Source organism: Lissotriton vulgaris, chromosome 3_2 (genome assembly GCF_964263255.1).
Source record: "Lissotriton vulgaris chromosome 3_2, aLisVul1.2, whole genome shotgun sequence".
In the NCBI taxonomy this organism is placed as follows: domain Eukaryota; kingdom Metazoa; phylum Chordata; class Amphibia; order Caudata; family Salamandridae; genus Lissotriton; species Lissotriton vulgaris.
The window spans coordinates 136,832,475-136,846,320 of NC_141690.1; positions in this window are offsets into that span (position 1 = coordinate 136,832,475).

Here is a 13,846-nt window from a genome sequence, read left to right on the forward strand (position 1 = left end):
CGGAGGGTCCCAAGGCGCTTCGACCGCTGCGAAACCCTTCCTGGCTTCCCTGAGAGATGGTCCCTTAATGGGTATCTCCAGGGTGAGACCAGGCATCCCCGGCGGTCTGGTGGGGCCGTTAGTGAAGATGAGGCAAGCTAATGCCCAGAGTTGCCGAGTGTGATCGCTGAGCAGAGTGGGCACCGAGGCGAGAGAATTATCGAGTCCGCTGACCCTGGTCCAGAAACCTGCCGCGCCGGGAATCGAACCCTGGTCCCGGGCCGTCCTCTGCTCTCGGGTCTGCCGCCTCTAACCAGTGAGCCACACTACTTCATTTATAGCATTCTCAAAGTCAGTCTTTCAAAAATTCCAAAGTATAGGACTTGATATTCCATATCCGAATGTTTCTCAAGAAAAGTCATTTTCAATCGTTCGGAATATCGGTGTTTGGGCAGATATGACCCAGGGACCCCCAGTATGCAAAGGGAATTAGTCCCCCCTCTGCAAACGCGCCAGTGGCCTGCGTTGCAGAGAGGTGTAATTCCTATAAGTAAACTTGGCAATGTGTCTTTCCCCTCTTGAGGTTATCCCCTTTTTCGAATAGTGATGTTGCTGACTGGTGGCAAATTACCCCAGCCCTCCTTGTATGATGACATTTGTAAATATAATTTGTGATATAGGTGTTTTTTCATTGTACAGGTGTTTATACACAACTTTTTTTTAAATCTAACCTATAAATTTGGATGCAGCCACCTAAATGGCTGCATACAAATAATACACAGAAAAAAGGGAGTTTTTTAAGTTTGTGTGTGTATATATATATTGTCTCTAGTTTGTCCTCCTGTCTTGAACATAAACATTGTAAATATGTGTGTCTTGGGTCATGACCTTTTGTCTTCTACTGTGATCAATTTGTATGTGTAAGATTTCAATGTATATTTATGTATATATATGTTTGTCGCTTTTTACAGCCCTGATGAAGTTCCACAAGGCTAATGGAACAAAACGCGTTGGCTGTGCCTGTATTTGAAAAAAACTGTTAAATAAAGAAGAAGATATACAATACACTATCCTTCCTTTGGACTCTAATTGTGTGCACCTTCCATCTTATGTTTAGGTGTAAAAAGGGGCATAGCCTCATTATACCTTTGTGCAATGCAGCCCCCTGGCGAATACTGGAGGTTCCAGGTGGGCTAGTTGGCCCCCAGGGACCCCTAGTATGCAAGGGGAATTAGGTCCCCCTCTTCAAACATGCACGGGGGCTGCCTTGCAGATAGGTGTTAAAAAGGGTGTGGCCTCATTACACCTCTCTGCAATGCAGCCCCCTAACGCATACTGGAGGCTCCTGGTGGGCTAGTTGGCCCCCAGGGGCCCCCAGTATGCAAGGGGAATTAGTTCCCCCTCTTCAAACATGCACAGGAGCTGCGTTGCAGAGAGGTGTAAAAAGGGGCGTGGTTAATCAGTTTAATACTTTTCTCTGCATAGCAAATTGTCCTTCCACAAAATTTGCAAACAATTTTGAAATCTCCAAACTGGGTTTGGATGTTTGGGACCATCTCACTTTCCTCTGGACCCGATGGAATGGGTTGCTTACTTTGAGAGGTGCTGGGTGAAGATTGGGGAGGGTTTCTGGTCAGTTCTCTGACCTCTGCCACAGCATAGTTGTTTGGGTGCCGGCGTTGCATGTGGCGAATCATGGTGTTGTTTGCAAAAGAATACTTTTTGGCAGGGTTCCCCCTTGAAAGTACAGTGCCACAGATCATACAAGTAACCTTTGGCGCATTAACTTTCTTGAGGCCCTTTGGGATTTTAAAAAACTCCCAGACAATGTGCTCCTTTGGCTTATAGGTGGTAGTATCTTCAGGCACCGCCTCTCCTCCTCCTCCTCCTCCTCCTCCTCCTCCTCCTCCTCCTCCTCTTCTTCTTCTCCGCCACTGTGGTGTTGTGGTGGTCCTTGTGGGGGTGGTAGTGGTAATTGTTATGCTCCTGCTGCTGCTGCTACTGTAGCCATTTCTCAGTACAAATAGGTACAGAGAGGTCTGCAAACAGGTCTTCCTCAGTCAAAGTAAAAAGTGAGAATGAGGAAAAAAGGTGGGGGCTTTCATCTTTTGGAAAACAAAACTGTCCTGAACCAATGAAAAGTGTTATTTTCAGGTCACATGACCCGACGCGCTTACGCTACGCGCCCCGCGCCCGGGGGCGCTTACGTAGCGCGATCGTATGTGCTCGAGTGCTTCCGGGTGCGCTTATGCCGTGCATCTCACGCGGATGTGGCTACACGATACGTCACGATGATGTTTTCGTTCGCGGCAATAGCGCTAACGGGACGCTCACCGGTACGCGCACCGGGGCGCGCCGCATGACTGCGCTTGCGCTCACCGGTACGCGCACCGGGAGTGCTCCAGGGCAAAAAAAACCCCCAAAAAAACATGAACAATATACATAAAAAAATAGTATTACATAAATATACAATATATGATTCATTATAAAAAATATTACATTTCATAGCTATAGAAATTTGCTATTAAAAAACCCTTGAAATTCACTGAAAAAACATAGGTTTGAGGCCCTATATATAGTTAGGAATTAGCATTTAAAAAACCTATGAAATTCACTGAAAAAAACATAGGTTTCACACCAGTTATAGTTAGGAATTAGCATTTAAAAAACCTTTGAAATTCACTGAAAAAAACATAGGTTTCACAGCAGTTATAGTTAGCTGGAAATTTTACTGACATAAAACCATTGAAATTCCCACGTTAGAGTTAGTTGGACTCACTATAACTTGCGCGCCTGCAACGCACTGCTGATGACGTCACATATTACATCACTCATGACATGGTCAGTGACATCACTCATGACATCACTGATGACACCATCCTTGTGACAGACTGATAGACCTCCTTTCAGTGTAATGTAACCCTTGAAACACATATTCAAAAATAGAAACTAACATTTTCAAAAAAATGGAGATACTCATACCAGTTACAACAACCAATTCAGTAATTCCACCATCTATATTCACATCCACTCATTCACCAACAGTTCTATATAGTCATTCATACATATACTCACTCATCATATGTCATCCAAAAGTTACTCACACATTCAAATAAACTATTGAACATCCATTTATTTGCATATACAACTATACACACACTACCACCTTACTTCTAAGGAAATTTACACATACTTACTCTCTTAAACAATCACTTATAGAAACACATACTTATTTAAACAGGAACTCTTACAATCTCTCACTCTCACATATACTCACTTATATACATCAATGCTCACATATACTAGATTAAAACATATGTCGTTACTGATAAAGACACTAGTGAGACAGCCATTCACTCACTAACACACATATACACACTCATCAACCCATACAGTCCTGCACATATGCTGTCTTCAAAACACATACAAACAGTGAGTCAGTCATTGATGCATCTATGTGCTAAGTAATACCCCCACCAAACCATACAGACACTCATACTGATACTAAAAAAACATCTAATAACCCATATACACACACATGTAGCTACTCACCAACCCATGCAGCCACTTTTACACAAAGTGAAACACTGATACATATATTTAAATATTTAAACATTATTTGCTAATATATGTATTCACGAAGATACACTTAATAAGCCAGTTAACCAATCAATTTTTTTTTTAAAAACATCCTTTTAGACACTTATTTAAACATTTATTCTTCCATCGACCTTTACATATACATATATAAAACATATTTATTTTTCAGAAAGACACACATTCACTGGATGGTGTCATCAGTGATGTCATGAGTGATGTCACTGACCATGTCATGAGTGATGTAATATGTGACGTCATCAGCAGTGCATTGCAGGCGCGCAAGGTATAGTGAGTCCAACTAACGATAATGTGGGAATTTCAATGGTTTTATGTCAGTAAAATTTCCAGCTAACTATAACTGGTGTCAAACCTCTAGTTTTTTCAGTGAATATATACATATATATATATTTATTTTTTTCACTGAAAAAACCATAGGTTTCAGGTCATATATAGTTAGGAATTAGCATTTAAAAAACCATTGAAATTGCTCCTATATAGTTAGTTGTACTAACTATATTTCGTGCACCCACAATCCACTACTGATGATGTCACATATTACATCATTCATGACATGGTCAGTGACATCACTGATGACATCACTGATGACATCTCAAATGACATCACTGATGACATCACTGATGACATCATCCAGTGACTGTGTGTTTCTGTAAAGTTTAAATATGTTTTACATATTGAAGAATGAGTGGATGTATAAGTGTCTGGATGAAAGGTTTAGTAGGTACATGACTGAATGTATGAGTGATTGATTATATATGTCATACTGAATACATGGGTTAGTGACTAAACTGTCTGAATGTGTGCATCAGTATATCTGTTGTTGTGTAAGCCACTGCATGAGTTGATCAGTAGCTATATGAGTGGCTATACGTGTTATCGATTGGTTGCCCGAGTATTTGTATGGGGGACTGAGTGTGTGTGTGGGTAGCTGGCATATATAAATGACTATACATAAGAGCCACTGATTGTGCGAGTGGCTGTATGGATCATTGTGTACTTGTATCAGTAATTCTATAACAAAGTAAGTTTTTGTTAGTATATGTTTGAATAAGTAAGGTGTTGTGTGTATAACTGTATAGTTGAGGAAATGAAAGTGTGATTGATTCTTTGCATGACTGACTAGATGTGTGAGTAACTCCATGGATGAGTGGCAGAGTATGAGTGTCTGTATAGGTGTTTGAGTGCAGATGATAGTGTTGTATTGATGAGTGACTGTATGTATGAGTGATTCTATGGGTAAATGATTGGATGTGTGTATAGACATAGCAATCAGTGTGTGTGTATGTAGTAACTGATATTGGTGTGTTAAAGGTTTCAAGATGGTAGTCTGTGTTTAACACTGGGTGTATCAAATGTTATATTAGAGTGTGAAGAGGTGCATCGTATTATCACATGAATGATATAATCAGTGATGTGATCAGTGATGTCAAGTGAGATGTCATCAGTGATTAAGCATGGGCGAATTTTGCGAATCTCGCGTTCGCGAATTTTGCGGATTTGCGAACTCGCAATCCGCAAAATCCGCGAATTCTCGCGAATTTGCGGATTTTTTTTTGTGTGTGTTTGCGCGGGTTTCTGCCAGTTCGCGAGGGTTTTTTACAATGTCGCAAATTGTGAACTTACCTGTCGGGTCGCAAGTTTCGCGAACTTGTTGTTTCTACGTGTCCAGCCTGTTTGGGACACTCTTCTTCATCACTGCCACTCTCTGTCACCACTGCCACTCTCTGACTACTCATGCCACGGTGCCACCCTCTGGCCCACCCATGCCACCCTCTGTTTCATCACAGCACCCTCTGGTTGTCCAGTCAGTGTACATTATTGTGGCAACGCAAGCACACCTTCCCAGCCTCAAGTGACCTGAATTAATTTGGGGCTGATTAATGTGTCACAGAATATTTTTTTAGCTGGCACCTGCTTCCTTAGTGCTTCCTGATTAGTGATCTTTTGCACTTGCTAAGTGCTTTCATTGTTGCAAAATTAGTTACAACACCTGCCCTGCCCCAACTGACAATAATGCATTAGGGGCTGATTAATGGATTTGAACTTCCAGCCTGGCTCCTGCTTGTCTCCCTTAGCTGTAATTCAGGACCTTTGTGGCATATGTGTAACTATTCTGAGGTTCAGAGCAGGGTCACATAATAGTTTCAACTGGCAACTGAACTCTGGAGGGGCCCCTCAGGAAGCACTACAGGAAATGGCTACTAATGATGAGCCTGAACTTTTGAACCTGGTAAGTAGTTACTTTCAGTTTTGCTAAGATCGTATTTCTGCAATTTTGCACTTATTCGCGGGGCGCGAACTCACGCGAACAGTGAGAACAGTGCGAGCAAAATCCGCTGCTCGCGGATTTGCGGATTTTGCGGGAGATTCGCGAATCTCGCGGATTGCGAATTTACCGAAAATCCGCAAAATCCGCGAGCGAAACGGATTTTCCGCCCATGGTTATCAGTGATGTCATTTGAGATGTCATCAGTGATGTCACTGACCATGTCATGATGAATTATGTAATATGTGACATCATCAGCAGTGGATTGCGGGGTGCAAAATATAGTTAGTACAACTAATTATATAGGAGCAATTTCAATGGTTTTTTAAATGCTAATTCCTAACTATATATGACCTCAAACCTATGGTTTTTTCAGTGAATTTGCAAGGTTTTTAAATGCTAATTCCTAACTATATATGACCTGAAACCTATGGTTTTTTCAGTGAATTTGCAAGGTTTTTTAAATGCTAATACCTAACTATATATGACCTGAAACCTATGTTTTTTTTAGTGAATTTGCAAGGTTTTTTAAATGCTAATACCTAACTATGTAAGGCTTGAAACCTATGGTTTATTGAGTAAATATATATATTTAATATAATATATATATAATTTTTATTTTCAAGTTTTTTTTTTAATATGATTACAGGGGCCGCGCACCGTGAGCGCTCCGTAAACACACCGTAAACGGTCTGAGCTCTTACCTCGACAAATTTTTTGAGTTTCTAACACATAATATCTACGTTTTTAACATAGATTTTAAAGGTAGACAATATGTGCTTAAATGTAGAAAATCTTTTTTAAAAACTTTTAACAACAGTATATTACTTTTTTGAGTAGTAACAAATCTCGCGAGGGTACGTCGCACGTGTACGCAACGTAAGAGCACCATCCGCGTACCGTAAAAGCTTCGAGCTCTTACCCCCGAAAGTTTTATAAACTTTCAATCGTTATATCTACGTATTCATTGCACAATATAAAGGTACACATTATCTGGGATAATAAAGAACATGTTAGTTTTAAATTTTAAAGACCATATATAACTTTAGGCAATTAGAAATCTCGCGAGGGTGCGTAATACGTAAACGCATCGTAAGATGACGTCAGCGCTCCGTAAATAGAGCGTAAATGCAATGCAAGCTTATGTAAGCGCTCCGTAAATGCAACGTAAGTGCGCCATAAGCTTACGTCCAACCATGTGACCTCAAAACAAAAGATTTAATTGGTTTATAATACTTCCTACTCCAATTGTTAAAGACCGCTCCCATGTTCATCATTCTTCTATGGCTTTCAGAGAAGCAACACCTTTTTTTCATCAGCTTCTAGCTGCAGAAAAATACTTCCAAATGGCTGAACATCCAGACTCTGACCATTCTTCTAATGAAGACTTTGTTGAAGAGGACCCTCACCCAAGTAAGAAGAAGGAGTCCATAATCTGGAAATTTTTCAGCTTTCCAGAACATCAAAAGAAGGTAAATGCACCACTGGTCACCTGCAAGATCTGTGACACAGTGTTATCAAGAGGAAATCCAAATAAGAAATATTCATTTGAACCCACAGCATGGAACGCCATGTAAAAAATATACACCCCAACAATTGGAGTAGAGCTGTGGTGCAAAGATCTCAGGAGGAGGACTCTTCTCCTAGTACATCTACAGCAACAACCGGAGTACCACCAATGCCATCTCCAATGGTGGCGAACATTCAGCCAGAACTGAAAAATTTAATGATGCAATGCATACGTTGCAGTAAATTAGTAGCCTTCGGACAACAGTCCATTGAAGTAATTTTACAGAAGAACAGGAACCACAGATGCAGCAAATAATTGTTTTCTTTCAATTTCATAGTTTGTTCCTGTTGAACAATTATTTTGTGTAAAAAGTTAATTTTTCTACGTTTTTCAAGCAAAAGAAAAAAAACTGTTCTTTTTAGAACTACCTCTACTGGTTAAAGAAAGAACTAAATTTCTATGTTTGTTTGTAAAAGCTTGTCATAGTGAATGTCAAAGTGCAAAACTATAAGGATGTGGTACAGCATAAACCTATAAGGTGTTTACCTATAGTATACTGTACTACTTCCAAAGCACTGAAATGTAACATACGTATATAAATATGTTACAAATCAATGGGCCAGATGTACGTAATCTCGATTTACCTACTCATAAATACCGAGGGCTCGATATAGGTAATCCCAGATTACCACTTCTTAAATACCGAATCATACCAATACGGTATTTAAGAACTGGCAATGGGGATGAAGGTAGTTTTACCAAATTAATTACTGATTCGGTAAAATTCGGTAATTACCTATTCGATAATTACCAAATCTATGTTTGCCATTGATTCCTATGGACTTTGAAGCCCATAGGAATCAATCGCAAATATTGTTTCGGTAATTACCGAATCAGTAAATACCGAATCCTGCCAGGGGGAACAGGGTGTCACTTTGACACCCTGTAGCACCCCTGTTTTTGGCTTGTGTGCAATGTGACACACATACATGCCCTTAGGGCATGTATGTGATGTGGCACAGGTGTACATGCACAGATGTGCATGTACACAGGAATTCCTTATTTACCACCCAATTGTATTGGGTGGTAAATAACGTATTCTTTGACGCCTCTAGCACTGACAACAGTGCTATATACATTAGAATTTACAGATTTGGTATTTTTACCGAGTCTGTATTTAAAAATTCGGTAATTTTACCGATTCGGTAAATACAGAATCGGTAAAAATACCAAATCTGTAAAGAAATGCCTCCTACATAGGAAAATATTTACAACAAGGGGTGGTGAGGGACAGAGTCTCTGAATTAAACAGAATACTCTCACCCAGTCAAGAGATCAGGGCTAGATCCAACACCGTTTTTTAGCTCACTGCACCATCCCAGTTTCAGAACCTGGCTGTATGCAAATTAGTCTGTTCCTGTCCCAGTGCATGATGGGAACAGGGCAAACCAAACTACAAAAGCCAATTCTTACACTGGGAAGGAAACAAGCTACCGGGGACCGGTTTCTGGCGTTTCAGCCTCTTCGGCCCGGCTTGCTTGAATCCTGATGGTGCAATGAGCAAGGGACTCACATCTGAGCATACCCTTCCACGCTTAGGGTGGACAAAAATATTTACAACAAGGGGTGGTGAGGGACAGAGTCTCTGAATTAAACAGAATACTCTCACCCAGTCAAGAGATCAGGGCTAGATCCAACACCGTTTTTTAGCTCACTGCACCATCCCAGTTTCAGAACCTGGCTGTATGCAAATTAGTCTGTTCCTGTCCCAGTGCATGATGGGAACAGGGCAAACCAAACTACAAAAGCCAATTCTTACACTGGGAAGGAAACAAGCTACCGGGGACCGGTTTCTGGCGTTTCAGCCTCTTCGGCCCGGCTTGCTTGAATCCTGATGGTGCAATGAGCAAGGGACTCACATCTGAGCATACCCTTCCACGCTTAGGGTGGACAAAAATATTTACAACAAGGGGTGGTGAGGGACAGAGTCTCTGAATTAAACAGAATACTCTCACCCAGTCAAGAGATCAGGGCTAGATCCAACACCGTTTTTTAGCTCACTGCACCATCCCAGTTTCAGAACCTGGCTGTATGCAAATTAGTCTGTTCCTGTCCCAGTGCATGATGGGAACAGGGCAAACCAAACTACAAAAGCCAATTCTTACACTGGGAAGGAAACAAGCTACCGGGGACCGGTTTCTGGCATTACAGCCGTCTTCGGCCCGGTTTGCTTGAATCCTTTGACGCCTCTAGCACTGACAACAGTGCTATATACATTAGAATTTACAGATTTGGTATTTTTACCGAGTCTGTATTTAAAAATTCGGTAATTTTACCGATTCGGTAAATACAGAATCGGTAAAAATACCAAATCTGTAAAGAAATGCCTCCTACATAGGAAAAGGCATTTACCGGTCAGCAACTGCCAAATTCAGCCGTTACCGACCGGTAAATGCCTACCAACATCGCGTCCCAAATTATACCACTTCAATATTTAAGAGTTAGTAAATGGGATGTAGGTAATTTGTCTTTTAAAATTACTGAATCTGTTTAATTCAGTCATTTTACCAAGTCGGTATTTACCAATTCGGTAATTACCATTGATTCCTATGGGCCTTGAGGCCAATAGAAATCAATGGCAATTACTGAATCAGTAAATACCGATTCAGTAAAATTACCGAATTGTCAAAGGGGACAGGTTGTCACTTTGACAGCCTGTTGCACCCCTGATTCTGACTTGTGTGCCATGTCACACACATACATGGTCTTACGACATGTATGTGTGCCACATGGCACAAATGTACATACACAGATGTGCATGTACACAGCAATTCATTTTTTACCCCCAAAAGTTTTATCGTTATATCTACATATTCATTGTACAATATAAAAGTACACATTATCTGGGATAATAAAGAACATGTTTAATTTAATTTTTAAACAACATATTTACCTTTATTTAAGCAACTTTTAAACAACATATATAACTTTATTTAAGCAACTTTTAAAAAACATATATAACTTTATTTAAGCAATTACAAATCCTGTAAGGGTGCATACCAAACAGTTGTTTTTACAACTACGTCTACTGGGTAAAAAAAGAACTCATTTTTATGTTTGTATGTAAAAGTTTGTCATACTGAATGTCAAAGTGCAAAACTATAAGGATGTGGTATAGCATAAACCTATAAGGTGTTTACCTATAGTATATTGTACTACTTCCAAAGCACTGAAATGTAACATGTGTATATAAATATGTTACAACTCAATAGGCCAAATGTACGTAATCTCGATTTACCTACTCATAAATACCAAATCATACCACTTGAATATTTAAGAGTAGGTTATTTGGATTTAGGTAATTTCTCTTTTGAAATTACAAAATCTGTATAATTCAGTCATTTTACTGAATCGGTATTTACCGATTTGGTAATTGCCATTGATTCCTATAAGTCTTGAGGCCAATAGGAATCAATGGCAATTACCGAATCAGTAAATACCGAATCAATAAAATTACCAAATTGACAAGGGAGACAGGTTGTCACTTTGACAGCCTGTTGCATCCCTGATTCTGACTTGTGTGCCATGTCACACAGATACATGGTCTTATGACATGTATGTGTGCCACATGGCACAAATGTACATGCACAGTTATGCATGTACACAGGAATTTATTATTTACCTCCAAAAGTTTTATAAACTTTAAATCGTTATATCTACATATTCCTTGCACAATATAAAGGAACATATTACCTGGGATAATAAAGAACATGTTTATTTTAAACTTTAAAACAACGTATATAACTTTATTTAAACAATTATAAATCTCACGAGGGTGCTAAATCATTATATCTACATAATCATTATACAATATAAAGGAACATATTACCTGGGATAATAAAGAACATGTTTATTTTAAACGTTTAAACGACATATATAACTTTATGCAAACAATTAAAAATATCACGAGGGTGCGTGCCACGTAAGCACATCATAGAATGACGTAAGCGCTCCGTATATAAAACATAAACGCAACATAAGCTTACGTGAGCACTCCGTAAACGCTCCGTAAACACTCTGTAAACACTCCGTAAACTTACATCCAACCATGTGACCTTATAACAAAAGATTTGTTTGGTTTATAATACTTCCTACTCTAATTCTTGAAAGACCCCTCCCATGTTCATCATTCTTCTTTGGCTTTCAGAGAAGCAACACCTTTTTTCTAGTCTGGGATTTTTTCAGCTTTCCAGAACATCAGAAGAAAGTAAATGCACCACTGGTCACCTGCAAGATCTGTGACATAGTGTTATCTAGAGAAAATCCTAATAAGAAATATTCATTCGGAACCCTCAGCATGGAACGCCATGTAAAAAATATACACCCAAACAACTGGAATAGAGCTGTAGTGCAAAGATGTCAGGAGCAGGACTATTCTCCTAGTACATCTACAGCAAGAACCAGAGTACCACCAATGCCATCTTCAATGGTGGCGAACATTCAGCCAGAACTGAAAAATGTAATGATGCAATGCGTACATTGCAATAAATTGGTAGTCTTCGGAGAACAGTCCATTGTAATTTTGCAGAAGAACAGGAACCACAGATGAAACAATTGTTTTGTGTAAAAAGTTCATTCTTCTACTTCATCTTCAGAAGAGTTTGTTCCTGAAACCCCTAGAACACGGAGAGAGTCCATGGTATGGGAATTTAAAAAAAACCTGAAAGAGAGAAAAAGGTAAATGCGCCTTTTGTCACATGTAAAATCTGTCACACAGTACTTTCAAGAGGGAATCCACAGAAACAGTACAGCTTTGGAACTTATAGCATGGAATGCCATGTCCAGAATATACACCCAAACAATTGGAGTAAAGCTGTAATAAAAAGATCATCAGAGGAGCAGGGCTCTACTCCCAGCACTACTTCTGAAGCAACAGCACCACCAATGCAGCATCAATGGTTACAAATATCCCACCTGAACTTAAGAATTTGATGATGTAATGCATTTGTTGCCAGAAACTAATAACCTTTGCACAAGAGTCCATTCAAGTTATCCTGCAAAAAAACAGGAAGCACAGGTGCATTACCAAGAGCATTTTTTCTTTTCTCTGAAGATTGTCTTCTGGATGAATCTTCTAATTGAGTCCTCTTGATTGATAAAACTTGCTTATAAAGTCTTTGTTTGCGGTTCTTGGTAGGCATAATCTGTTATGACTCTGTAGATATTTACAATCTGTTGAAAAGAAAAATATGACATATTTTAGACCACTACCAGCATAGCACATAGCAATTACATTAACTAAACAATATAAACACTAGTTCACATCTCTCTTTGTGTGTCTCATATCACTTTCTTCCTGCACCATCTCTGTCTTTCCATGCCTCATCTCACTCTCTCCTTCCACCATCTCTCTGTTTGTATGTGTGTGTTATCTCAATCTCTGCCTACACCATCTGTCTGTTTGTGTGTGTGTCTCATCTCACTTTCTGTGTCTAAAACGATTTACCATACTAAATGTTTTTTGTTGAAATGTCTGGCTTTGGGTTTTTTGACAAGGAACACACTGAGTGTGTATGTGAATTAATGAATTATATTTTCATCTTTTTCCATAATGTTAGCTGTGTGTGCTAACAATTTGTATCTTTTAGCTTACAGGGTAGACTTTTTTTAAAGTGTTTATCATGCTTAAATTCAATGCTGGTACAGAGATAGTGCTAATAGTTTAATTTGGCTTGTAAATATGCTCCTTATTTAGAAGTGCCTTGTGCAATCTTTAACATGGGTGAAAGCAGTGAATGTATGGGGAGGGATAGGAATAGCAGATAGTAAACCATATGAAATGGTGTGAGAGATGCGTAAAGGATTTTACTAATGGCATAAATTGAGATACAATATACAAAAAAGAGGGGCATATTTACAAGCCTCTTGCGCCATGTTTAACATGGATGCAAGCAGAAAATGCATGCAGAGTAATAAAACTGGCACACAGACACGAATATACATTACGCATGGGGTTTGTAAATATGCCAATGAAACCATTACACTATCTCTATAGCAGCACTAATATTAAACATTGCGCAATGGGCTTGTAAATATGCCAATGAAACCATTACACTATCTTTATACCTAGATTAATGTTAAACATTGCGCAAGGGGCTTGTAAATATGCCAATGAAACCATTACGCTATCTCTATACCAGCATTAATGTCAAACATTGCGCAAGGGGCTTGAAAATATGCCATTGAAACCATTACACTATCTCTATACCAGCATTAATGTCAAACATTGCGCAAGGGGCTTGTAAATATGCCAATGAAACCATTACGCTATCTCTATACCAGCATTAATGTCTAACATTGCGCAAGGGGCTTGTAAATATGCCAATGAAACCATTACGCTATCGCTATACCAGCATTAATATCAAACATTGCGCAAGGGGCTTGTAAATATGCCAATAAACCATTATGCTATC